At 46.6% G+C, this 25,490-nt stretch overlaps 1 protein-coding gene across 6 annotated transcripts in view; it reads right to left on the bottom strand.

Annotated features, from left to right (window-relative positions):
- Positions 1 to 25,490, bottom strand: part of HECW2 (HECT, C2 and WW domain containing E3 ubiquitin protein ligase 2) — a 1,325,610-nt gene that overhangs the window by 770,439 nt on the left and 529,681 nt on the right. Inside the window, exon 1 of one of the 6 annotated variants that reach the window (XM_063934140.1) lies at positions 11,247 to 11,360. The exons of the other annotated variants lie outside the window; for them this stretch is intronic. The gene's annotated coding sequence lies outside the window, so the exon portion shown is untranslated. Of the gene's footprint in view, positions 1 to 11,246; positions 11,361 to 25,490 lie in introns of those variants that run through there. 6 annotated transcript variants of the gene reach the window in all.

Genomic DNA, 25,490 nt, shown 5'->3' with positions numbered 1-25,490 from the left:
CTTATTTTAGATGCCAGCCGGCAGATCTCCCTCTGTGCATCTCTCATGTATAATACTGAGTCTTTTATATGCTCTATGGTTAGCAGAATAGTGTCCCTGTCTAGGGTGTCAATTTCTGACAGGGAATCTGACCACGCAGCGGCAGCACTGCACATCCATGCTGACGCAATAGCTGGTCTAAGTATAATGCCTGAGTGTGTATATACAAACTTCAGGATCGCCTCCTGCTTTCTATCAGCAGGTTCCTTGAGGGCGGCCGTATCCGGAGACGGTAGTGCCACCTTTTTAGACAAACGTGTGAGCGCTTTATCCACCCTAGGGGGTGTCTCCCAACGTGACCTATCCTCTGGCGGGAAAGGGATCGCCATTAGTAACTTCTTAGAGATTACCAATCTTTTATCAGGGAAAGCCCACGCTTCTTCACACACTTCATTTAATTCTTCTGATGGGGGAAAAACTACGGGTAGTTTTTTCTCCCCAAACATAATACCCTTTTTAGTGGTACCTGGGTTTATATCAGAAATTTGTAACACCTCTTTCATTGCTTCAATCATGCAACGAATGGCCTTAGTGGACATTAGACTAGACTCATCGTCGTCGACACTGGTGTCAGTATCCGTGTCGACATCCGCGTCTGCCATCTGAGGTAGCGGGCGTTTTAGAGCCCCGATGGCCTTTGAGACGCCTGGACAGGCACGAGCTGAGAAGCCGGCTGTCCCGCATTTGGCATGTCGTCAAATTTTTTGTGTAAGGAGTCGACACGTGCACGCAATTCCTTCCATAAGTCCATCCACTCAGGTGTCTGCCCCGCAGGGGGTGACATCCCTTCTATAGGCATCTGCTCCGCCTCCACATCATTATCCTCATCAAACATGTCGACACAGCCGTACCGACACACCGCACACACACAGGGAATGCTCTAACAGAGGACAGGACCCACAAAAGCCCTTTGGGGAGACAGAGTGAGAGTATGCCAGCACACACCAGAGCGCTATATAATGCAGGGACTAACTGAATTATGTCCCCTATAGCTGCTGTTATATATACTGCGCCTAAATTTAGTGCCCCCCCTCTCTTTTTTACCCTTTTCTGTAGTGTAGACTGCAGGGGAGAGCCAGGGAGCTTCCTTCCAGCGGAGCTGTGAGGGAGAAATGGCGCCAGTGTGCTGAAGGAGATAGCTCCGCCCCTTTTTCGCGGACTATTCTCCCGCTTTTTTATGGATTCTGGCAGGGGTAATTATCACATATATAGCCTCTGGGGCTATATATTGTGGTATTTTTGCCAGCCAAGGTGTTTTTATTGCTGCTCAGGGCGCCCCCCCCTAGCGCCCTGCACCCTCAGTGACCGGAGTGTGAAGTGTGTATGAGGAGCAATGGCGCACAGCTGCAGTGCTGTGCGCTACCTTGGTGAAGACTGATGTCTTCTGCCGCTGATTTTCCGGACCTCTTCTTGCTTCTGGCTCTGTAAGGGGGACAGCGGCGCGGCTCCGGGACCGAACACCAAGGCCAGTTCCATGCGGTCGATCCCTCTGGAGCTAATGGTGTCCAGTAGCCTAAGAAGCCCAAGCTAGCTGCAAGCAGGTAGGTTCGCTTCTTCTCCCCTTAGTCCCTCGCTGCAGTGAGCCTGTTGCCAGCAGGTCTCACTGTAAAATAAAAAACCTAATTATATACTTTCTTTTTAGAAGCTCAGGAGAGCCCCTAGTGTGCATCCAACCTCGGCCGGGCACAAAATCTAACTGGGGCTTGGAGGAGGGTCATAGTGGGAGGAGCCAGTGCACACCAGGTGACCTAAAAGCTTTCTTTAGTTGTGCCCAGTCTCCTGCGGAGCCGCTATTCCCCATGGTCCTTTCGGAGTTCCCAGCATCCACTAGGACGTCAGAGAAATATTCAGTATTTCAGTTTGTCAATGTAAAAAAACATATTAAGTAAATCCATTTTGATACCATCATTTAAGAAAAGAAAATATGAAAATTTCTATAAGAGTCTATTTCTATAGCGAGTACATTTTTCTGCACAGGTTACATATACAGCTACACACAGATGTGATATTTCCTACTAACTGTTGCATTCCCAACTCTGTCAATAATTTCTCACAGCTATTAAATATTACATCAACATCACTAACACAGGATGTGCTTTTATGTGTGCCAGTTTTACTGAAAAGCTCTTTTTATTTTTAAGTGTGGGATCTGGCCCATGAGTATAAATTAATATATATGGCCATTGTCAAGCAAAATTTGAACATAACTTTCCTAGAACAATCTGTTTTCTTTTCATGCCTAATTTTCTTAACACTATGGGTCACCTGTAACAAACCTGTGGTTTTGTAGGAGCTGGCGAGATAGTAGTCACTACATTTAAAGTGTCAATTAGCTTACATTAAAAAGCAGGATGTTTAGACTTTACATGAATTACTGCTTTAAATGTAGTGACTATCTTGGCGGATTTGTGCCGACTCCCACAAATTGCAGGCTTTTACATTCTCCCTACTGTATATTTTAAGCTCCTACTGTACATCACTATTCTCTCATTTCACTGCTTTATTATTACATACTGTAAAGTCTGTACACTTCTGAAGATCTGATATGAAAGCTGCGTTGTTAGGATTTGAACAGTTATTACATAGTTATGCTGAAGAAATACACATTTCTATCAAATTCAACTTTCATAAATTCTACTTGTGTTGTTCCATAGCAAGGCAAAACAAAACCTTCAGAATAACAGGTGGCAATTTAGCTTCACGAAAGGGAGAAAATCATTACTTATTAAAAAAAATCACAATTGGAATAATTCCTGCATCAGTTGTAGTATTGATCAAAACACTGAATAAAGTTCTTGCTGAAACAGTTATCCTCATAACCTGGATGATTAACAGTAATGCTAAAAATAAATTCTGCTAATATGTAGCCTTGTGTAAGTAATAAGATATATACAAAAAATGTAACTGCGCAATTAATGACCAAAATCACTCAAATTATACCACTTTCAGACTAGAGATGAGTGGGTTCGGTTCTCAGAGAACCGAACCCTACCGAACTTCACTATCCGAGCCCGGATCCAAGTCCGGCTCGGGTTTTCCCACCTGACTCGGAAACCAGAACAAGGTAAAACGTCATCATCCCGCTGTCGGATTCTCGCGGGGTTTGAATACCATATAAGGAGCCGCGTGTCGCTGCTATTTTCACTCCAGTCCTGGAGAGTGTAGTGAGAGCACGTGTCTCCGTCTTCAGTGTCTGTGCGGGCAGGAAAGTGGGGTGGCGATTATAGTGCTGTCTTGTGCTGCTCAGTCCAGTGTAGTGTCCTAGCTGCATCAGTCAGTCCAGTGACCAGTCACAGTGGTGGTGTCCTCTGCTGCCATATGTCCAGTGCTGCTGTATAAGTCCCTTACAGTGTCGCTGTGTTGTCCTGCATCAGACCAGTGGTAGTGTCCTGCCTTCAGTCATTCCAGTGACCAGTCACAGTGGTGGTGTCCTCTGCTGCCATATGTCCAGTGCTGCTGTATAAGTCCCTTACAGTGTCGCTGTGTTGTCCTGCATCAGACCAGTGGTAGTGTCCTGCCTTCAGTCATTCCAGTGACCAGTCACAGTGGTGGTGTCCTCTGCTGCCATATGTCCAGTGCTGCTGTATAAGTCCCTTACAGTGTCGCTGTGTTGTCCTGCATCAGACCAGTGGTAGTGTCCTGCCTTCAGTCATTCCAGTGACTAGTCACAGTGGTGGTGTCCTCTGCTGCCATATGTCCAGTGTTGCTGTATAATAATAATAATAATAATAATAATAATAATAATAATAATAATAACAAATCCCTTACAGTGTTGCTGTGTTGTCCTGCATCAGACCAGTGGTAGTGTCCTGTGCATCAGTCAGTCCAGTGACCAGTCACAGTGGTGGTATCCTCTGCTGCCATATGTCCAGTGCTGCTGTATAATAAGTCCCTTACAGTGTTGCTGTGTTGTCCTGCATCAGACCAGTGGTGGTGTCCTGTGCTGTATATTATTTACTCCAAATAAAAGGCTTATATACAGTACATTACTTCCATTATTATCCAAATAATTTTGACAGGGTTTGCCCTGTGTGGTGTTGGGGTATGCTCGCCTGTGCTGCATATTATTATAATAACTCCAAATAAAAGGGCTATTATTATCCAAATTAATTTTACAGGCTTTGCCGTGTGTGTGTGTGGTTTAGGGGTACATTCTCCTGTGCCACCAATATTGTGCGTGTATTACATCTGGGCAAATTCCAGCACGTCCCATGTTGTTTGTGCCACACACTTGTGTCGCTTGGCTTAGTCATACAGCTACCTCATTGCACCTATTTTTCTTCTTTGCATGATGTGCTGTTTGGGGCCTAGTTTTTTTAAGTGCCATCCTGTCTGCAACTGCAGTGCCACTCCTATATGGGCCAGGTGTTTGTGCCGCACACTTGAGTCGCTTAGCTTAGTCATACAGCTACCTCATTGCACCTCTTTTTCTTCTTTGCATGATGTGCTGTTTGGGACCTATTTTTTAAATCTGCCATCTTGTCTGCCACTGCAGTGCCACTCCTAGATGGGCCAGGTGTTTGTGCCGCACACTTGTCTCGCTTAGCTTAGTCATACAGCCACCTCGGTACAATCTTTTGGCCTAAAAACAATATTGTGAGGTGTGAGGTGTTAGACTGGAAATGAGTGGAAATTAATGTTATTGAGTTTAATAATACAGTAGGATCAAAATTACCCCCAAATTCTGTGATTTTAGCTGTTTTTATGTTTTTTTCAAAAATCATCCAGATCCAAAACCAAAACATGAAAGGGTGGTTTTGGCAAAACCAATCCAGATCCAAAACACAAGGATGGAACCAGAACCAAAACCAAAACACGAAAAGTGCACGCCGCACATCTCTATTTCAGACATATATCCTGGGAATTTCCCTGCTCAGACCTGGATTTTTCACTTCAGCAAAAAAAATATTTTTGCTGGCTGCCCCCCCCTTTCACGCTACACCTGAGACCAGGAAAATTCCCGGGTTGACCTCTTTCAGACATAAGACGGGTCTGCACTGGCTTTCTACAAGCCAGGACTGCCAGGCTGCTCTCATGTTACACTTATACACGCACGCACGCACGCACGCACGCACACACACACATGTCACATTCATACACACAAATACATGTCCTACACACACACACACACACACACACACACACACACACACACACACACACACGTCACATTCATACACACACATACATGTCAAAAGGCAGCGTCCCTGTAGCTAGGGTGCGCAGGCTGCTTTTACACACTGCAACAGAATGCCTAGCTCCTCCAGGCAGATTTGACTGGCTAATCAAATGCATCTAGGTGTGACTTGGGAGTAAAAGCCTGGTTCACATCATTCACACTTAACTCGAGTTGTCTACATGGGACGTAAGTCCAGGGAAAAACCATGGTCGACTCAATAGCAGGGGTGCTGCATACCTCCCAACTGTCCCGATTTTCGCGGGACAGTCCCGTTTTTTGGGAACTGTCCTGCGTTCCACCCACGGGCCGCAGTGTCCTGCGGTGAGGGGGAGGGGGGGGGTTTGGGAGGCTCATGCACTCGCTGCCCTGCTTAGCAGAGCAGCGGTGAATAGACGCTGTGCGCGTCTATTCACTGGAGTCAGAGGGAGAGGGGACATGCCAGTGGCTCACAGAGCGCTGGGCATGCCCCCTCAGTAACGAAAATGGGGCGTGGCTCGCGATAGTGTTTCCTCCCATGAAGCCACGCCCCCTTGCTTAGGTCACACCCCTTTTCGGGAGCGTGCACGGCTTCGCCATGCGTTTGTCCCTTTTTATAAAAATGAAAAGTTGGGAGGTATGCGCTGACATGGGTACATGTTCCTGAGATGGTGCCTTTCGGACAAACGCGAGACCTGGGTAGTATAGCTGAGCCCCGACAAAAACCCGGGATTCTCGCTACAGTATGTCTGAAAGGGGTATTACAGATGTATAGCAACATATAACAGCTTTAAGGGAAAAGTATGTTTGCCTGTGGTATTTTCTGTTTCCATTTTTATTGGATTATAATAACCATATATGAAGTACAATTTAAAAAAATAAAAACAAATAAGCAACTGTAGAATAACGTATTATGTAGCATAGTCCTAATTGTTCCATCACTGCATAAAAAGAATTGATGTGGACATATGAAATACTGTATTTCTACACATGCCCTTGTTTAATATATCACTGCATAAAAAGAATTGATGTGGACATATGAGATACTGTATTTCTACACATGCCCTTGTTTAATATATCACTGCATAAAAAGAATTGATGTGGACATATGAGATACTGAGATACTGTATTTCTACACATGCCCTTGTTTAAAAACACCTGAAATTGCTAATTTTATGAGCTGATTCTGAAATGGGAGAAGAACAAAAATAACTTTGCACCTTGGTAAAACCATGATGTACTGCAGGTGGGGCACATTAAAAATGTGCAGAGATTTAAGATAGATACACACTATAAGATTATTGGGTCTATTCAATTCCTGTCAGATCCTCTCTGACGGAGAGGATCCAACAGGTCAGTATTCAATTTGCAAGCATTTCCGACAGGTTTTGCCCGTTTTCGACAATGCTGATCTGACTTTTTTGAAGTCGAATCAGCATTGTCGAAAACAAGCCAAAAACTTTTCGGAAATGCCCGCAAATTCGCCGCTAATCCGCCGATCCACGTGTTTTTCGGCAAGTCGGAATTTCCACCAAGTCGGAAAAACGGCAATTGAGTTGAATAGGTCATATCCTGATTCAACCTATAACAGTCGGAGAGTGTCGTTTTTCCGTCTTAACGGCAATTCTGACTTGAATTGAATAGACCCCTTCCAATCTTTCTGGTTGGAACGAAAATCTGGTAATGTATGAGAGCAAATGACAATTGACCATTTGCTACTAAACACTGGAAAACAGACAAAAATGGTCATTCAGACAAATTGGTTAAAACCATTTGATTTAACCAATTTATCCGAACAACCGTTTTTGTCCATTTTCTGGATTTTGGGAGAAAATTATTGATTTTCATTTTCGTTCCAACCAGCTAGCATGTTCAAATTAAGGGGGTCATTCCGAGTTGCTCGCTCATTGCCGATTTTCGCTATACTGCGATTAGTCGCTTACTGCGCATGCGCAAGGTTCGCAGAGCGCATGCGCTTAGTTATTTTACACAAAAGTTAGGTATTTTACTCACGGCATAACAAAGCTTTTTCATCGCTGTGCTGATCGTAGTGTGATTGACAGGAAGTGGGTGTTTCTGGGCGGAAACTGGACGTTTTATGGGAGTATGCGGAAAAACGCAGGCGTTCGAGTTGCAAAACGCAGGAGTGGCTGGAGAAACGGGGGAGTGGTTGGGCAAACGCTGGGTGTGTTTGTGACGTCAAACCAGGAACGAAACTGACTGAACTGATCGCAGTTGCCGAGTAAGTGTGGAGCTACTCAGAAACTGCTAAGAAGTGTCTATTTCGCAATTCTGCTAATCTTTCGTTCGCAATTTTACTATGCTAAGATTCACTCCCAGTAGGCGGCGGCTTAGCGTGTGCAAAGCTGCTGAAAGCAGCTTGCGAGCGAACAACTCGGAATGAGGGCCCAAGAAAATATTTACTAACAGTGATAACAATGATTTTTTTTTTTTTTATTACATCTTCCTGCAGCAATAAACACTACTTACGTTTTTGGTCTCCTCTCCAGGAGAAGCCTGGAAAGTAGATGCAGCAGGTAACTTTGGGGGCGTGGGGCCAGACTGTCACATGGTTAGGCTCTGCCCCGAAGATGGGTAAATGTGTGAGATTTGTGGGTCTATGGGTAGGGGACAGGGCTAAATGCCACCATTTGCATCTTTTAGCCATGCCCCTTTCACATCGTCACCACAATGGCATTGATTTTATCACCATCCTGCCAGCTTCACTATGGCTGTGTGAGAATACCCTATAAATCATGAGTCTCCTGCAGTTTTCAGGAGGGTATAAATAAACAATATGTTATCAATGCAATTTATCACTAAAAATTAGCTGAGAAATGCTTATCTGATGAGCTAAACTGACCTGGAACAGTAATTATTATTATTATTACATTTTATTTATAAGGCGCCACACGTGTTTCGCCGCGCCGTACAAAGGACAGTACAGGGAGACAAACTTAACATTACAGTAAATAAATAACAATATTATAGTACACGGAACAAGGAGCACCACACATTCTCAAGACATAATACAGCTAAGATGTAAGTAGTGAGGGAGTGATCATCATACTACTAGGGGCTGGTGGCCATAGATGGAGATGAGCCTTTACCAGCAGGAGAAAAAGCGGTAAAGATGATCGCTGAGTAGGGGAGAGCTGTGAGTAAAATGTGCCGAGAAGATGGCTTAGATAACAAGAGGAAAGAGGGCCCTGCTCTGAAGAGCTAACGATCTAGTGGGAAGGGTCGCCAGACAGATGACATGAAGTGCAAGCAAGTGGGAGGTAGCCTGATGGCAGTATGCAAGCAAAGCTGAGATGTTCAAGGCATGAGACCGGGGGATGGACAAGCGGCCTCAGGACTAGGTTATGCATCAGGAGGGTATGCTTGGATGAATAGGTGGGTTTTTAGTGCCCGTTTGAAGCTTTGCAAGGTAAGGGAGAGTCTAATGGAGAGGGGGAGTGCGTTCCACTGAAGGGGTGCAGCACCGGCATAGTCTTGAACTCGGGCATGGGAAGCAGTGACCAGGGCGGTGGAGAGGCGACAGTAATTGGTCGAGCGTAGGGGGCGGGAGGGAGTATGAAGGGAGAGGAGATTGGAGATGTAGGGAGCAGTGGAATTAGAGATGGCCTTGTATGTGAGGGTGAGGAGTTTGAAGAGGATTCTGTATGGGAATGGGAGACAGTGTAGATTTTGTTGAAGGGGAGTGGCAGATGTGGAGCGGCGGGAGAGGAAGATAAGCCTAGCTGCGGAGTTCAGGACAGATTTGAGGGGAGCAAGATGGGAGCAAGCAAGGCCAGTGAAGAGAACATTGCAGTAGTCGAGTCATGAGATGACCAGTGAGTGGATGAAAAGTTTAGTTGCACTCTGGGAGAGAAATAGCCTGATACAAGCAATGTTGCGTAGCTGGAACCGATAGGATTGTGCCAGAGCTTGAATGAGGGGTGCAAAGGAGAGGGAGGAGTCAACAGTGACGCCCAAGCAGCGGAGTTGGGGAACGGGGGAGATGGTGGTGTTGTCAACAATGATAGAGATATTGGTTGGGGGTGTTACTCTGGATAGGGGAAAGATGATGAGTTCAGTTTTGTCCATGTTGAGCTTCAGAGAGCGCTCAGACATCCTGGAGGAGATTGTGGAGAGGCAGCTGGAAACCTGAGAGAGGACAGAGGGGGACAGATCAGTAGAGGAGAGGAGAGGTAGAGTAGTGTGTCATCAGCGTAGAGGTGGTATTGAAGGCCAAAGGAGTTAATGAGCGCACCCAGGGAAGAGGTGTACAGGGAGAACAGAAGGGGGCCAAGGACAGAACCCTGAGGGACACCAACAGGAAGGATGGAAGGGTGTGAGGTGGTGCCAGAGGCAGACACAGAGAAGGAGTGGTTAGTAAGGTAAGAAGAAAACCAGTCAAGGACAGTGCTAGAGAGGCCAGCGTTTTGGAGTGTGCGGAGGAGGAGAGGATGATCCACGGTGTCAAAGGCAGCAGAGAGGTCCAGAAGGATAAGCAGAGAGTAGTGGCCCCTGGATTTGGCTGAAAGCAGGTCATTGGTGACTTTCACCAGGGCAGTCTCAGTGGAGTGGAGTGGGCGAAAGCCAGATTGTAGTGGATCGAGGATGGAGTTGTCAGAGAGGTAGCTTGTGAGATGGCTGCAGACCAGTCATTGAAGTAATTTGGAGGCAAAAGGGAGAAGAGAGATGGGGCGGTAGTTAGTGGGTGATGAATGGTCGAGGTTGGTTTTTTTGAGGATAGGTGAGACCAGAGCATGTTTGAATGGTGAGCGGAAGATGCCGGTAGAGAGCGATAGATTAAAGAGGTGAGCAAGGTGGGAACAGGCAGTGGGGGAGAGGGAGCGGAGAAGATGGGAGGGAAGGGGGTCCAGGGGGCAGGTGAGGGGGGGGGGGGATAAGATGAGGGAGTGGACTTCCTTGTCAGAAGTGGGACGGAAGGAGGACAGGGTGGGATAGATGGAGGGGAGGGATGATGGGGGCAGGGGGGTAGCAGAGGGGTGTAATTGTATGTTACTGATGGCCAGGCCAGCTTCAGGGAATTTGCACATGCATGACACAGCAAGCCAGACTTGTGCTTTCAGTTTCATTTAGAAGATCAATAAATAAACAAATAAATAAATAACACTGTTAAAAGAATAGATTAAAATTAATTTAAAAAAATCATTATTGCTACATGGAAAAAAAAATGTTTTACCAAAATGTTTTAACCCCCCCCCCCAAATAATAAAAACAAAGCTTTAAGAAGCTGCACTTGCTATATATATATATATATATATATATATATATATATATATATATTATAAACACCCCAAGCTGTTTTCTCTATTCTGTATAAACAGGTAATGTTAGTAAATATAGTTAAGCAGCTCAGATGCACCAAAGTCTTCCCCGTCTGGTCAGTCTTTCGCTCAGAATGATAACCATACGATGAGTGTGGAGCTTCTGTGGTTTTTATTTAAACAATGTGGTCACATACAACATACACCACGAATATAGGAGTGTCGAGCGTGTGGTGGATCAATGCTATATAATATATATATAGATGTGTCCTCTTTCATTGTTGCTGCACGAGGCAGCATATATGAGTAGCGAGAGTCTGCGTACATGCGCTCCCCACTACCATACTCTATGCCGTGACCCGCAGCCCGTGATGTGCAACACAAAGTAAAGAAACCCCTCTGTGTGTATGTAGGTATATATATATATTTTTATATATATATATATATATATATATATATATATATACATATATATATATATATATAATTTATTTATTAACAGTTTCTTATATAGCGCAGCAAATTCCGTTGCACTTTACACACACACACACACACACACACACACACACACACACACACACACACACATAACATTCACATATTAGCATCAATAAATATATGCATATAAAATGCACACATACTATACAATATAAAACTTGCTGGTTTTGAAAAACAGCCTTTATTATTGTCTAACTTCACAAAGTAAGACTGTCACACCTATAACTTGCTGCTTGGCAAATAGAATGAAGGTATAAAGTACTGTTTATACTCACCCAAGTTATCCAGGATGTTTGTTTCACTTTGGATTCCACACTTCCAAACCAATAAAACTTGTTTTTCACAGACTTTTTCAAAGCAAGAAAATATTACATGATAACTTTCTCTAACTTCTAGATTTTCATGAAAGTATCTGCTTCATTTTAATTTGATCTTTCCTGTGAAGTATACTGTACATGCTGTCATTCTGACTCGCTGAGACAGTTCTGACAAAACAACAACAACAACAACACAGTATAGTTTGGGAAGGAAAGGAACTGAAAACACAGAAGTCTAACCACTTCAAAGTTAACCCTATATTCCTCCCTCTTCCTTTATGTAGTATAAAAAGAAGGGAAAATAAGAGATGCCTGTAATAAGTGCTAAAATACATTCATCAGTTAGACACACTATTAAATAATGCTCTTTTTTTTCTGAACACCTTGTCTATGTCATTTCCTTAGATAAAGCATGTATGGACTCAGACCCAAATTCATCCTTCATTGCTGGTACAGGATGTAATAGCCCATCCTCTTGGAGTTTCCTTCCTTTGCCATGAGAACATTCAGAGTTCCTATATGAATCACTATTGTAAATTTTATATGCCTACACCTCTGAGAAAATATTTGTAAACAGATTTTTTTTTGTGCAGATTTTCTCTTATTTAGTAAACCAAATTTCTGTAAAAAAAATATATCTATTTTCTCACTTTTCAAAATGTAATTTATGTAGGAACTCTTTGAGTCAATGGTTTACCCAATGCGCTTCCAGATTATAATATTGACATGTACTGGTAGGCAAGCCCCAATTTATAGGGCTAATTGGTATTCTCAGGGTCACCATCTGCAATAGAAACGCTAATTTGCATTTTGCTACTCGTAAAGAGATTCTAAATCCCAGTCACATTAACTTTTTCAGAGGCGGAAATGTCTCAAACCTTCTAAAGGTTACATTCTATAAAATACAAAAATATAAATTACAGCTGCATTAATATAGACTGTACCACAATGGCTGAAATAATACTAAAGACATTTCAATTTACAGTATAATGTAAAAAAGTATACACATTTTTATTTGTTCATATATACAATAATTGTGAGCAAAGAGAGCAAATGTCCTCCAATTAGCCAATTTTAAGAAGTATGAATATGCAAATACTTTTTCTTTTCCCCACTCTTGTGAAAGGGGTAAGTTGTATATTAGTTATGATCACTGTGACCCACTTATAGATGCAATGTCATTAAAGCAAGTGAGTAACTACCACTTCCAATGTGCTTAGCAAGAGCTGCTTCAAATGGCGTTTCCCTCCTTTTCCAATATCAACCTTTTATAGGTTGACCTAATATCCAGATCTAATGACCATGTCGACCTTTTGTCCATTTCGGCCTTTTCACTGTGGACCATTTGGTGGCGACCTATTCATTGTAGACCTTCATCTTTCTATTGAATTGAAACCCTATGTATAACCATTAACTATGTAACACATGTCAAGGCATCTTGAAGGCCAGAGCCTATGCATAAGCTCGGAAGAACAGTTGGCTGAAAGAGCAAGAAAATTAAACAATATCCTCACAATTGCTTTTTCCTTTAACATAACTAGAGTTGTCTTCTCACTATAATCCAGGGGTTCTCAAACACGGTCCTCAAGGCACCCCAACTGTCCAGGTTTTAGGTATATCCATGGTTCAGCACAGATGGTTAATCAAATTGATAGAGGTGGTAATTAAGTCAACTGTGGCCAATCATGGATAAACTTAAAACCTGGACTGTTGGGGTGCATTGAGGAGCGCGTTTGAGGACTTCTGCTATAATCACAAACTGTGACGCACAAAACTATATAGCTATAATTCCACATGAACATACATAATTTACATAGACTTTTCCTATTGTTTACAGAAAATAGAGATTATGGACCTGATTCAGAGGCACATTTCGATGTTCATGAAACTGAGCGATTATTTGCTTCTGCGCATGCACAGAAAATTCAGTGTACGCAAAAATACACTATTGAGTATGGGACCGATGATATCAGAATTTGAGAGGCAAAGCAATATCTGGGCGCTGACTGGAAGATGGCCTGAAGTGATTGGAAAAAAAACACATCTCGTGGGTGTGTTATGGGAGTGTCGCAGGTATGTGGAAGCGGCTACATTTTCGGGCACATAGCCGCTCCCATGGAGGTCATGTTCAGACAGAGAAACTGCACCTGTCATAGGGTAGGTGCTGGGCCGCCGAGAGGGGGAGGGAGAGGGTACTAATTATCTGGGCCCAGTTCTGATGGAGGGGCCCAGTGGGGGCTCAAGTCCCACTCCCCCTTACCTGGCAGCAGCAGCTGCAGCTTTTCTCCTCAGCCCAGAATATGCTGCTGTGTTCTGGGCTGCAGTGTGGCCAGGGATGCACTTAAAAATGCTATTTTTTCCTGTATTTTTCTCTAAAGGTGCATCGCCACGCCTCTTGTGATTAGGCCACGCCCCCTGAAAAGTACGTGGGCCCAGCCAGGCTCTCAACTGTCCTGGGTAGGTGCAAGTGTTGATGGCGCACACAATGGGGTGCCAATGGTGGACTGTCTATCTAGAATCACTGAGTCTGCTATAGCATTCATGGACACGTGCTTGCACATTCAGGTGCATGGTAGTACACAAGTGTAAAGTTGAAACTAGCATTTGTATATTATCACATCTGAGACTCAGGTGACAGATGTTAGAGCGGATGCAGCAGTGTCCAACTTTGAATCAGGCCTTTTGTGTTTGTATATTTTAAATATAGCAATACTACAATATAGGAACAAAGGGTGCAGGTGCACCATACACCATTAAAATTATTACAACCATAATATAATATTTTAGGTTCTCGACATATATTATGTGTGTGTATACACACCTGAGGGATTGGGACAGCCCTCATCTCTGGATTAGCACCTCACCCACTGCCTCTCAGGCTTTTAAACAGGGAACCAGCACGTTCTGACTGCACAAGTGACATAGGTAATATCCTTTTAATTATATACAAAGTCAGTTTGGGGGTGAGCGTTTGGGGCGTGGAGCTCCCTATATTGCTCTGGCTGGGCCGCTTTGGGGCATCACCACCTTACATTTACTTTTAACACTTATATCACATTGTGTTTGTTTTATATTTATGTAGCATTTTTCACATATCTTTTACACTTATAACACTGCTCAGCTAAACTTCACATTCTAACACTCTGACACTTTACTGCTGTCCTCTTTTCTTTTTTTCTTTTACATTCAGCAGCCTCTTTCATTTGCTTAACACTGATCTTTCACTCCTATCCTTTTTCTGTGTGGTGCCCTGGGGGTGGTGTGGCTGGGGTAGTCTAAGGGTGCTCTGCGTCCCAGAGGTGAACCCCTATAGTTTTAGGGACCTGTCTGATGAGGTCACCGTGAAGCAGGTGGGCAGGCTCATATACTGGAAAATATAAGCCAAGAACCTCAAATATTATATTATGGTAATAATTTTAATGGTGTATGGTGCACCTGTACCCTTTGTTCCTATATTGTAGTATTGCAGTACTTAGTCCCAGCAAGGTAGCACATCCCATTATAATAAGCTAGGGTGTGCAGTCCAGGCCCCGTTTCCATATAGTCTATATTTTAAATATATGAAGGCGTACTCTTAATTGTATAGTAGTTCTCTCTCTCTCTGTATCATGGATTATTAAACTACACCCATTAAGTGTAGTAATGAATTGTGCATATTCTAAGGTCTTCAGTATGGAATGCTGGCAGTCAGAATGCCAACCGTGGCATCCCAACGAGCAGAATCCTGACAGGGGAACTCTCCCTCCCTGCAGCCTAAACCTAACACCCCCCCACAGCCCAACCCTAACCATCAATGGTGGCGCCTGAACCTAACCTTCCTTCCCACAGCCTAAATCTAACCCTTCACCCCAACACCCCCCCGCAGTCTATCCCTAACCCTTTGGGGGGAGGGGGTGCCTAACCCTAATGCCCCATCCACGCAACCTAAACCTAATCCCCTGGGCCGCAGCCCTCCCCCGCAGCCTAAACCTAGCCCTCCCCCTCCACTCCTGAGGCTTACCTGCCCAGAGTCCCAGCACTTGCTCATTCGGGATCCTGTTGGTCGGGATTCCGGCACCGGGCAGGTGACCCTATTCAGGATGCCGGTGATGGCATTCTGAGTAGTGTTGGGATCTTGGCATTGGTATTTTGACCGGTGGGATCTTGGCCGGATCCCATTCTAAGACATCAGCATATAATAGGATTTTAATTACCTACCGGTAAATCCTTTTCTCGTAGTCCGTAGAGGATGCTGGGGTCCACATTAGTACCATGGAGTATAGACGGGTCCACTAGGAGCCATTGGCACTTTAAGAGTTTGAGAGTGTGGGCTGGCTCCTCCCTCTATGCCCCTCCTACCAGACTCAGTCTAGAAACTGTGCCGAGGAGACGGACATCTTCGAGAGAAGGTTTTAACACAGATAGTGGGAAGATTCATTCCAGCTCACACACAGAAGGCAAACCAAGCTAACAAGCTTGGAAACTCAGCAACCGCTGAAACAGTACTTAACAAGTAACAATGCAGTACTTAACTAAAAACAAAGTTGTACCGAAACAGAAAACCACTGCAGGAAACCGAAGCACTGGGCGAGCACCCAGCATCCTCTACGGACTACGAGAAAAGGATTTACTGGTAGGTAATAAAATCCAATTTTCTCTTACGTCCTAGAGGATGCTGGGGTCCACATTATTACCATGGGGATGTACCAAAGCTCCCAGAACAGGAGGGAGAGCATGGAGGCTCCTGCAGAACTGATTGACCAAACTTAAGGTCCTCAGAGGTCAAAGTATTGAACTTGTACGACTTTGCGAACGTGTTCGACCCCGATCAAGTAGCCGCTCGGCAGAGTTGTAAAGCCGAGACACCCCGGGCAGCCGCCCAGAAAGAACCCACCTTATGAATAGAGTGGGCTTTAACAGTCGTAGGACACGGCAAGCCTGCCGTAGAATACGCATGCTGGATAGTGAACCTGATCCAGCGAGAGATCGTCTGATTAGAAGCAGGACACCCAATTTTCTTGGGATCATACAGGACAGAGAGTACGATTTTCTGTGATGAGCAGTCCTCCTCACATAGATTTTTAGAGCTATTACAACATCTAAGGACTTCAAAGAAATTGAGGAGTCAGTCGCAACTGGCACCACAATAGGTTGGTTAATATGAAATGCCGACACAACCTTTGGAAGAAACTGCTGACGTGTCCGAAGCTCAGCTCTATCTTCATGGAAGATCAAGTATGTGCTTTTACATGACAAAGCCTCCAACTCAGACACACGTCTAGCAGAAGCTAAGGCCAACAAAGTGACAGCCTTCCACGTGAGAAACTTGACCTCAACCTCCTGTAGAGGCTCAAACCTGTCCAACTGGAGAAACTGCAACACCACGTTAAGATCCCAGGGCACCGTAGGCGGTACAAAGGGAGGTTGGATGTGCAGAACTCCCTTCAAAAAAGTCTGAACCTCAAGGAAGGCAGCCAACTGTTTCTGGAAGAAAATGGATAGGGCCGAAATTTGGACCTTTACGGATCCTAACCTCAGGCCCATATCCAAACCTGCTTGCAGGAAGAGGAGAAAACGTCCCAGTTGAAACTCCACCATAGGAAACCTCTTGGACTCACATCAAGATACATATTTTTTCCAAATACGATGGTAATGTTTAGACGTTACTCCTTTCCTAGCCTGTATCAGGGTAGGAATAACCTTGTTCGGAATGCCCTTCTGAGCTAGTATCTGGCATTCAACCTCCATGCCGTCAAACGTAGCCATGGTAAGTCTTGACAGGTGAAGGACCTCTGCTGCAGCAGGTCCTCCCAAAGAGGAAGAGGCCTCGGCCCTTCTAGCAGTAGATCCAGAAGAACTGCGACCAAGACCTTCTTGGCCAGTTTGGATAAATGAGGATCGCTTGAACCCTTGTTCTCCTTATGAGTTTTAGCACTCTTGGAATGAGTGGGAGTGGTGGAAACACGTACACCGACTGGAATACCCACGGAGTCACTAGGGCGTCCACCGCCACTGCTTGGGGGTCCCTCGACCTGGAACAATATCGTCGAAGCTTCTTGTTGAGACGAGAGGCCATCATGTTTATTTGGGGTACACCCCAAAGATCTGTTACCTTCTTGAACACCTCCGGATGGAGACCCCACTCCCCTGGATGGAGATCGTGTCTGCTGAGGAAGTCCGCTTCCCAGCTGTCCACTCCCGGAATGAAAATTGCTGGCAGCGCCAACGCATGCTTTTCTGCCCAGAGGATGATTCTTGTTACCTCTGACATTGCAGCTCTGCTCTTCGTTCCGCCCTGTCGGTTTATGTAAGCCACTGTCGTTACATTGTCCGACTGCTCTTGAATGGTCCAATTTCTCAGAAGATGGGCCGCTTGGAGAAGACCGTTGTACACGGCTCTTAGTTCCAGAATGTTTATCGGCAGGCCAGCTTCCAGACTTGACCACCTTCCTTGGAAGGTTTCCCCTTGAGTGACTGCGCCCCAGCCCCGGAGACTTGCATCCGTGGTTAGAAGGATCCAGTCCTGAATCCCGAACCTGCGGCCTCCAGAAGGTGAGGCAATTGTAGCCACCAGAGGAGTGAAAACCTGGCCTTTCGCGACAGACGTATTCTCTGGTGCATGTGTAGATGAGATCTCTACCACTTGTCCAGAAGATCCAGTTGTAAGGACCGAGCATGAAACCTCCCGTACTGCAGAGCCTCCTAAGAGACCACCATCTTCCCTAGAAGGCGAATGCACTGATGAACCGACACCCCGGCTAGCTTCAGGACATCCCGGACCATTGTCTGTATCACCAACGCTTTTTCCTCTGGAAGAAAACACCCTCTGCACTTCCGTGTCGAGGATCATTCCCAGAAAGGACAACCTCCTGGTTGGTTCCAAATGTGATTTTGGAAGATTCAGGATCCAATCGTGTTCCCTGAGTAGAATCGGTATCCATGTCATCTTGCATAATCTGGGCAAGAGCACGTTTGTGGGAACATAGGGGGTCATTCCAAATTGAACGCTCGCTGCCGATTTTCGCAGCGCAGCGTTCAGGTGAAAAAACGGCATTTATGTGCATGCGTATGGCCCACAATGCGCACACGCAACGTACGGATACAAAGCTCTTTGTGGTTGTGCTCAGGTTCTAGCAAAGTTTTCCTTCGCACCGATGGCCGCAAGAAGATTGACAGGAAGGGGGCATTTCTGAGTGTCAACTGACCGTGTTCAGGGAGTGTTTGCAAAAACGCAGGCGTGTCTGAAAAAACACAGGCGTGGCTGGGCGTTCGCTGGGCGGGTGTATGACGTCAAATCCGGACACGAATAGGTTGAAGTGATCGCAAGCGCCGAGTAGGTTCAGAGCTACTAAGAAACTGCACAAACTGTTTTTGCAGAGCCCGGCTGCACATGCGTTTGCACTTCTGCTAAGCTAAAATACACTCCCCAGTGGGCGGCGGCATAGCGTTTGCACGGCTGCTAAAAACTGCTAGCGAGCGATCAACTCGGAATGACCCCCATACAGTAGGGGGTCCTGAGGTAACAGAACCGGGCCAAACTGCCACAGAGTTCTGTAAAACCTGAGTTGCAGATTCATTCTGTGCAACCCTAGTAGAAATAGTTTTAATAGAGGATAACCATTCCGGCTTCCTTGCTGGTATCTGTGCTAAGAGCAATCCTGATTACATGGAATGGGATCATCCTGAGAGGACATATCCCCTGCAGCATATGACACAGAGTCCCTGGACATAGCTTAATGGAGACCACAGACACTCCACACACACACAGGGGAGGACAGACAGAGTTCCACCCCCAAGAATGGCAAGAGAGACACAGAGGTTGGAGCCAATCCACACACAGCGCTTTTAAGGTATAGGGAGACCCCCAACCAGCGCAGACGGTGCACCTTAATAGGTTACACAGTCTTTATACAGCCTCCCCTCCCCCCCCCCCCTTCTACAACCCTCTGGTACCGTAAGAGATAGCTGGAGTTGAATTGGAGGGATAGCTCTCACTGACGGCGCTTCTGCAGGCAGGAAAATTACGCTGAACGCTGCTGGGTCCGCTCTGAGGAGAAGCTATGCCCCCTTCATGGCGTTGTCTTCCCGCTCTTCTGGAGATTATACTGGCCTGAGTAATTGTGCTGGCAGCGATCCTGGGACCCTGACAGGCTTGGAGGTCAGTGTAGGGTGTAGGCGCTGGCTCAGGGCACCCCTCACAGTGCCGTACTATGTACCGCTGAACCCCGGAGCGCAGATAGTACTGTGCTCCATACCCTGTTGCCGCCATCTTCACACCGGTCCCCCACTTGCTAGGGGCTCAGTGTCCTGTCAGTGGAGATAGTGGCTCAGACCCCGCAAGGCGGACACTGCTCCCCCTCTTAGTCCCACGAAGCAGGGCGCTGTTGCCAGCAGCCTCCCTGTAAAATAATAAACGCAAAAAAAAAAAAACTTTTACCAGAGAAGCTCTGTAAAGCTCCCCTAGCTGTGACAGGTTCCTCCGGGCACATTTTCTAAACTGAGTCTGGTAGGAGGGGCACAGAGGGAGGAGCCAGCCCACACTCTCAAACTCTTAAAGTGCCAATGGCTCCTAGTGGACCCGTCTATACCCCATGGTACTATGTGGACCCCAGCATCTTCTAGGACAGGGGTGGAAACCAGGCAGAGACAAAGAGCCAAAAAATCTTGTTAGGTATGTCAAAGAGCCGACATCAAGCCGAAGGCGCGTGTGCAAAAATGGGGTGTGGCTTTATGCCAGCTAGGACACACTGCCGGTATAAAATACATTGAAAAGGCTAGATTCAGCATAAGATACATTTTAAAGCCAGATCCAACATAAAATACATTGAAATAGTCACTTTCACATAAAATAATTGAAAAAGCCAAATCCATATAAAGGTGCCATCTGACCCCTGGGCCAGTGCAATATAAGTGTTCCAGTGACACTTGACTGCAGATTCCCTATAAAAAAAATGGGGCCGCTTGCTTGAGTCTGCCCCCCAGGCTAAAAGTTTCCAAGCCCGTGATTGCAGCAGCCCTTTATGTGCCAGTGGATGTCTCACCTATAGTATTTGGCTCCCTCAGTTTTCAGTCCCTGTAGTGTTGCTGTCTGTCTGGCTGGAGTGCAGCGGTTTCTGTATCTATTGTGGTCATGTGACTGAGTGTTGGGAGCCACATTTGAGTAAAAAAAGAGCCTCATGTGGCTCAAGAGCCACAGGTTGGCCACCGCTGCTCTAGGACGTAAGAGAAAATAAGATTTTACTCACCGGTAAATCTATTTCTCGTAGTCCGTAGTGGATGCTAGGAACTCCGTAAGGACCATGGGGAATAGCGGTTCCGCAGGAGACTGGGCACAACTAAAGAAAGCTTTAGGACTACCTGGTGTGCACTGGCTCCTCCCTCTATGACCCTCCTCCAGTTAGAATTTTGTGCCCGGCTGAGCTGGATGCACACTAGGGGCTCTCCTGAGCTCTTAGAAAAAGAAAGTATATTTTAGGTTTTTTATTTTCAGTGAGATCTGCTGGCAACAGACTCACTGCTACGAGGGACTAAGGGGAAAGAAGCGAACCTACCTGCTTGCAGCTAGCTTGGGCTTCTAGGCTACTGGACACCATTAGCTCTAGAGGGATCGAACACAGGCCCAGCCTCGGTCGTCCGGTCCCGGAGCCGCGCCGCCGTCCCCCTTACAGAGCCAGAAGCAAGAAGAGGGTCCTGGAAATCGGCGGCAGAAGACTTCGGTCTTCATCAAGGTAGCGCACAGCACTGCAGCTGTGCGCCATTGCTTCCCATGCACACCTCACACTCCGGTCACTGATGGGTGCAGGGCGCTGGGGGGGAGCCCTGGGCTGCAATATGGAGTACCTTGGCTGGCAAATAACACATAATATAGTCATAGAGACTATATATGTGTAAAATACCCCTGCCAGATATACATAGAAAAAAGCGGGAGAAGTCCGCCGAAAAAGGGGCGGGGCTATCTCCCTCAGCACACTGGCGCCATTTTCCCTCACAGCTCCGCTGGAAGGATCGCTCCCAGGCTCTCCCCTGCAGTTTCCAGACTACATAGGGTAAAAAAGAGAGGGGGGGCACTAAATTTAGGCGCAATATTGTGTATACAAGCAGCTATTGGGAAAAATCACTCAGTTATAGTGTTAATCCCTGTGTTATATAGCGCTGTTGGTGTGTGCTGGCATACTCTCTCTCTGTCTCCCCAAAGGGCTTTGTGGGGTCCTGTCCTCAGTCAGAGCATTCCCTGTGTGTGTGCGGTGTGTCGGTACGGCTGTGTCGACATGTTTGTTGAGGAGGCTTATGTGGAGGCGGAGCAGGTGCCAATAAATGTGATGTCACCCCCTGCGGGGTCGACACCTGAGTGGATGGTTATGTGGAAGGAATTAGGCGACAGTGTCGACTCCTTACATAAAAGGTTTGACGACATAGCAGATGTGGGACAGCCGGCTTCTCAGCCTGTGCCTGCCCAGACGTCTCTAAAGCCATCAGGGGCTCTAAAATGCCCGCTACCTCAGATGGCAGACACAGATGTCGACACGGATACTGACTCCAGTGTCGACGATGATGAGACTAGTGTACATTCCAATAGAGCCACCCGGTACATGATTACGGCAATGAAAAATGTGTTGCATATTTCTGATATTACCCCAGGTACCACAAAAAAGGGTATTATGTTTGGGGAGAAAAAACTACCAGTGGTTTTTCCCCCATCTGATGAATTAAATGAAATGTGTGAAGAAGCGTGGGCTTCCCCCGATAAGAAACTGGTAATTTCTAAAAAGTTACTAATGGCGTACCCTTTCCCGCCAGAGGACAGGTTACGTTGGGAGACATCCCCTAGGGTGGATAAAGCGCTCACACGTCTGTCAAAAAAGGTGGCACTACCGTCTCCGGACACGGCCGCCCTAAAGGAGCCTGCAGATAGAAAGCAGGAGGCTATCCTGAAGTCTGTATATACACACTCAGGTATTATACTGAGACCGGCTATTGCTTCAGCATGGATGTGCAGTGATGCAGCTGCGTGGTCAGATTCCCTGTCGGAAAACATTGATACCCTAGACAGGGACACTATATTGCTAACCATAGAGCATATTAAAGACGCTGTCTTGTACATGAGAGATGCACAGAGGGATATTTGCCGGCTGGCATCTAAAATAAACGCAATGTCCATTTCTGCCAGGAGAGGATTGTGGACTCGGCAGTGGACAGGAGATGCAGATTCTAAAAGGCACATGGAAGTATTGCCTTACAAGGGTGAGGAGTTGTTTGGGGATGGCCTCTCGGACCTCGTTTCCACAGCGACAGCTGGGAAGTCAGCATTTTTACCCCATGTTCCCTCACAGCCAAAGAAAGCACCGTATTATCAGGTACAGTCCTTTCGGCCCCAGAAAGGCAAGCGGGTTAGAGGCGCGTCCTTTCTGCCCAGAGGCAGAGGTAGAGGGAAAAAGCTGCAACATACAGCCAGTTCCCAGGAACAAAAGTCCTCCCCGCTTCCTCTAAGTCCACCGCATGACGCTGGGGCTCCACAGGCGGAGCCAGCTACGGTGGGGGCCCGTCTCAAGAACTTCAGCGACCAGTGGGCTCGTTCACGGGTGGATCCCTGGATTCTACAAGTAGTATCTCAGGGGTACAAGCTGGAATTCGAGACATCTCCCCCTCGCCGTTTCCTCAAGTCTGCCTTGCCGACAGCTCCCCCGGACAGGGAGGCAGTGCTGGAGGCGATTCACAAGCTGTTTTCTCAGCAGGTGATAATCAAGGTACCCCTCCTTCAACAAGGACGGGGTTACTATTCCACAATGTTTGTGGTACCGAAACCGGACGGTTCGGTGAGACCCATTTTAAATTTAAAATCCTTGAACACTTATATAAGAAGGTTCAAGTTCAAGATGGAATCACTCAGGGCGGTGATTGCAAGCCTGGACGAGGGGGATTACATGGTATCACTGGACATCAAGGATGCTTACCTGCATGTCCCCATTAACCCTCCTCACCAGGAGTACCTCAGCTTTGTGGTACAGGACTGTCATTACCAATTCCAGATGTTGCCGTTTGGTCTGTCCACGGCACCGAGGGTATTTACCAAGGTAATGGCCGAAATGATGATACTCCTTCGGAGAAAGGGAGTTTTAATTATACCGTACTTGGACGATCTCCTTATAAAGGCGAGGTCCAGGGAACAGTTGTTGATCGGTGTAGCACTAGCTCGGGAAGTGCTACAACAGCACGGCTGGATCCTGAATATTCCAAAGTCGCAGCTGGTTCCTACAACGCGTCTACTGTTCCTGGGGATGGTTCTGGACACAGAACAGAAAAAAGTATTTCTCCCGGAGGAGAAGGCCAAGGAGTTGTCATCTCTAGTCAGAGACCTCCTAAAACCAAAACAGGTGTCGGTGCACCACTGCACGCGAGTCCTGGGAAAGATGGTGGCTTCTTACGAAGCAATTCCATTCGGAAGGTTCCATGCAAGGATCTTTCAGTGGGATCGGTTGGACAAGTGGTCCGGATCGCATCTTCAGATGCATCGGCTGATAACCCTGTCACCAAGGACCAGGGTGTCGCTGTTGTGGTGGCTACAGAGTGCTCATCTTCTAAAGGGCCGCAGATTCGGCATACAGGACTGGGTCCTGGTGACCATGGATGCCAGCCTTCGAGGTTGGGGGGCAGTCACACAGGGAAGAAACTTCCAGGGACTATGGACAAGTCAGGAGACTTCCCTACACATAAATATTCTGGAACTAAGGGCCATTTACAATGCCCTAAGTCAGGCAAGACCCCTGCTTCAACACCAGCCGGTGCTGATCCAGTCAGACAACATCACGGCGGTCGCCCATGTAAACCGACAGGGCGGCACAAGAAGCAGGATGGCAATGGCAGAAGCCACAAGGATTCTCCGATGGGCGGAAAATCATGTGTTAGCACTGTCAGCAGTGTTCATTCCCGGAGTGGACAACTGGGAAGCAGACTTTCTCAGCAGACACGACCTCCACCCGGGAGAGTGGGGACTTCATCCAGAAGTCTTCCAAATGATTGTACACCGGTGGGAAAGGCCACAGGTGGACATGATGGCGTCCCGCCTCAACAAAAAGCTAAAAAGATATTGCGCCAGGTCAAGGGACCCTCAGGCGATAGCTGTGGACGCTCTGGTAACACCGTGTGGGTGTACCGGTCGGTGTATGTGTTCCCTCCTCTGCCTCTCATACCCAAGGTACTGAGACTAATAAGAAGGAGAGGAGTAAGAACTATACTCATTGTTCCGGATTGGCCAAGAAGAGCTTGGTACCCAGAACTTCAAGAAATGATCTCAGAGGACCCATGGCCTCTGCCGCTCAGACAGGACTTGCTGCAGCAGGGGCCCTGTCTGTTCCAAGACTTACCGTGGCTGCGTTTGACGGCATGGCGGTTGAACACCGGATCCTGAAGGAAAAGGGCATTCCGGAGGAAGTTATCCCTACGCTTATTAAAGCTAGGAAAGAAGTGACCGCAAACCATTATCACCGCATATGGCGGAAATATGTTGCGTGGTGTGAGGCCAGGAAGGCCCCAACGGAGGAATTTCAGCTAGGTCGATTTCTGCACTTCCTACAGTCAGGGGTGACTATGGGCCTGAAATTGGGTTCCATTAAGGTCCAGATTTCGGCTCTATCGATTTTCTTCCAAAAAGAACTGGCTTCACTACCTGAAGTTCAGACATTTGTTAAGGGAGTGCTGCATATTCAGCCCCCTTTTGTGCCCCCAGTGGTACCTTGGGATCTCAACGTGGTGTTGGACTTCCTGAAGTCGCATTGGTTTGAACCACTTAAAACCGTGGAACTAAAATATCTCACGTGGAAAGTGGTCATGCTGTTGGCCTTGGCTTCGGCCAGGCGTGTGTCAGAATTGGCGGCATTGTCATGTAAAAGCCCTTATCTGATTTTCCATATGGATAGGGCGGAATTGAGGACTCGTCCCCAATTTCTCCCAAAGGTGGTTTCAGCGTTTCATTTGAACCAGCCTATTGTGGTGCCTGCGGCTACTCGTGACTTGGAGGACTCCAAGTTGCTTGACGTAGTCCGGGCCCTAAAAATCTATGTTTCCAGGACAGCTGGAGCCAGAAAGACTGACTCGCTATTTATCCTGCATGCGCCCAACAAGTTGGGTGCACCTGCTTCAAAGCAGACTATTGCTCGCTGGATCTGTAGCACGATTCAACTTGCACATTCTGCGGCTGGACTGCCGCATCCTAAATCTGTGAAAGCC

This window comes from Pseudophryne corroboree, chromosome 7 (genome assembly GCF_028390025.1).
Source record: "Pseudophryne corroboree isolate aPseCor3 chromosome 7, aPseCor3.hap2, whole genome shotgun sequence".
In the NCBI taxonomy this organism is placed as follows: domain Eukaryota; kingdom Metazoa; phylum Chordata; class Amphibia; order Anura; family Myobatrachidae; genus Pseudophryne; species Pseudophryne corroboree.
Note: the sequence above shows the minus strand (reverse complement) of the source record. Positions and strands in the feature narration are given on the sequence as shown.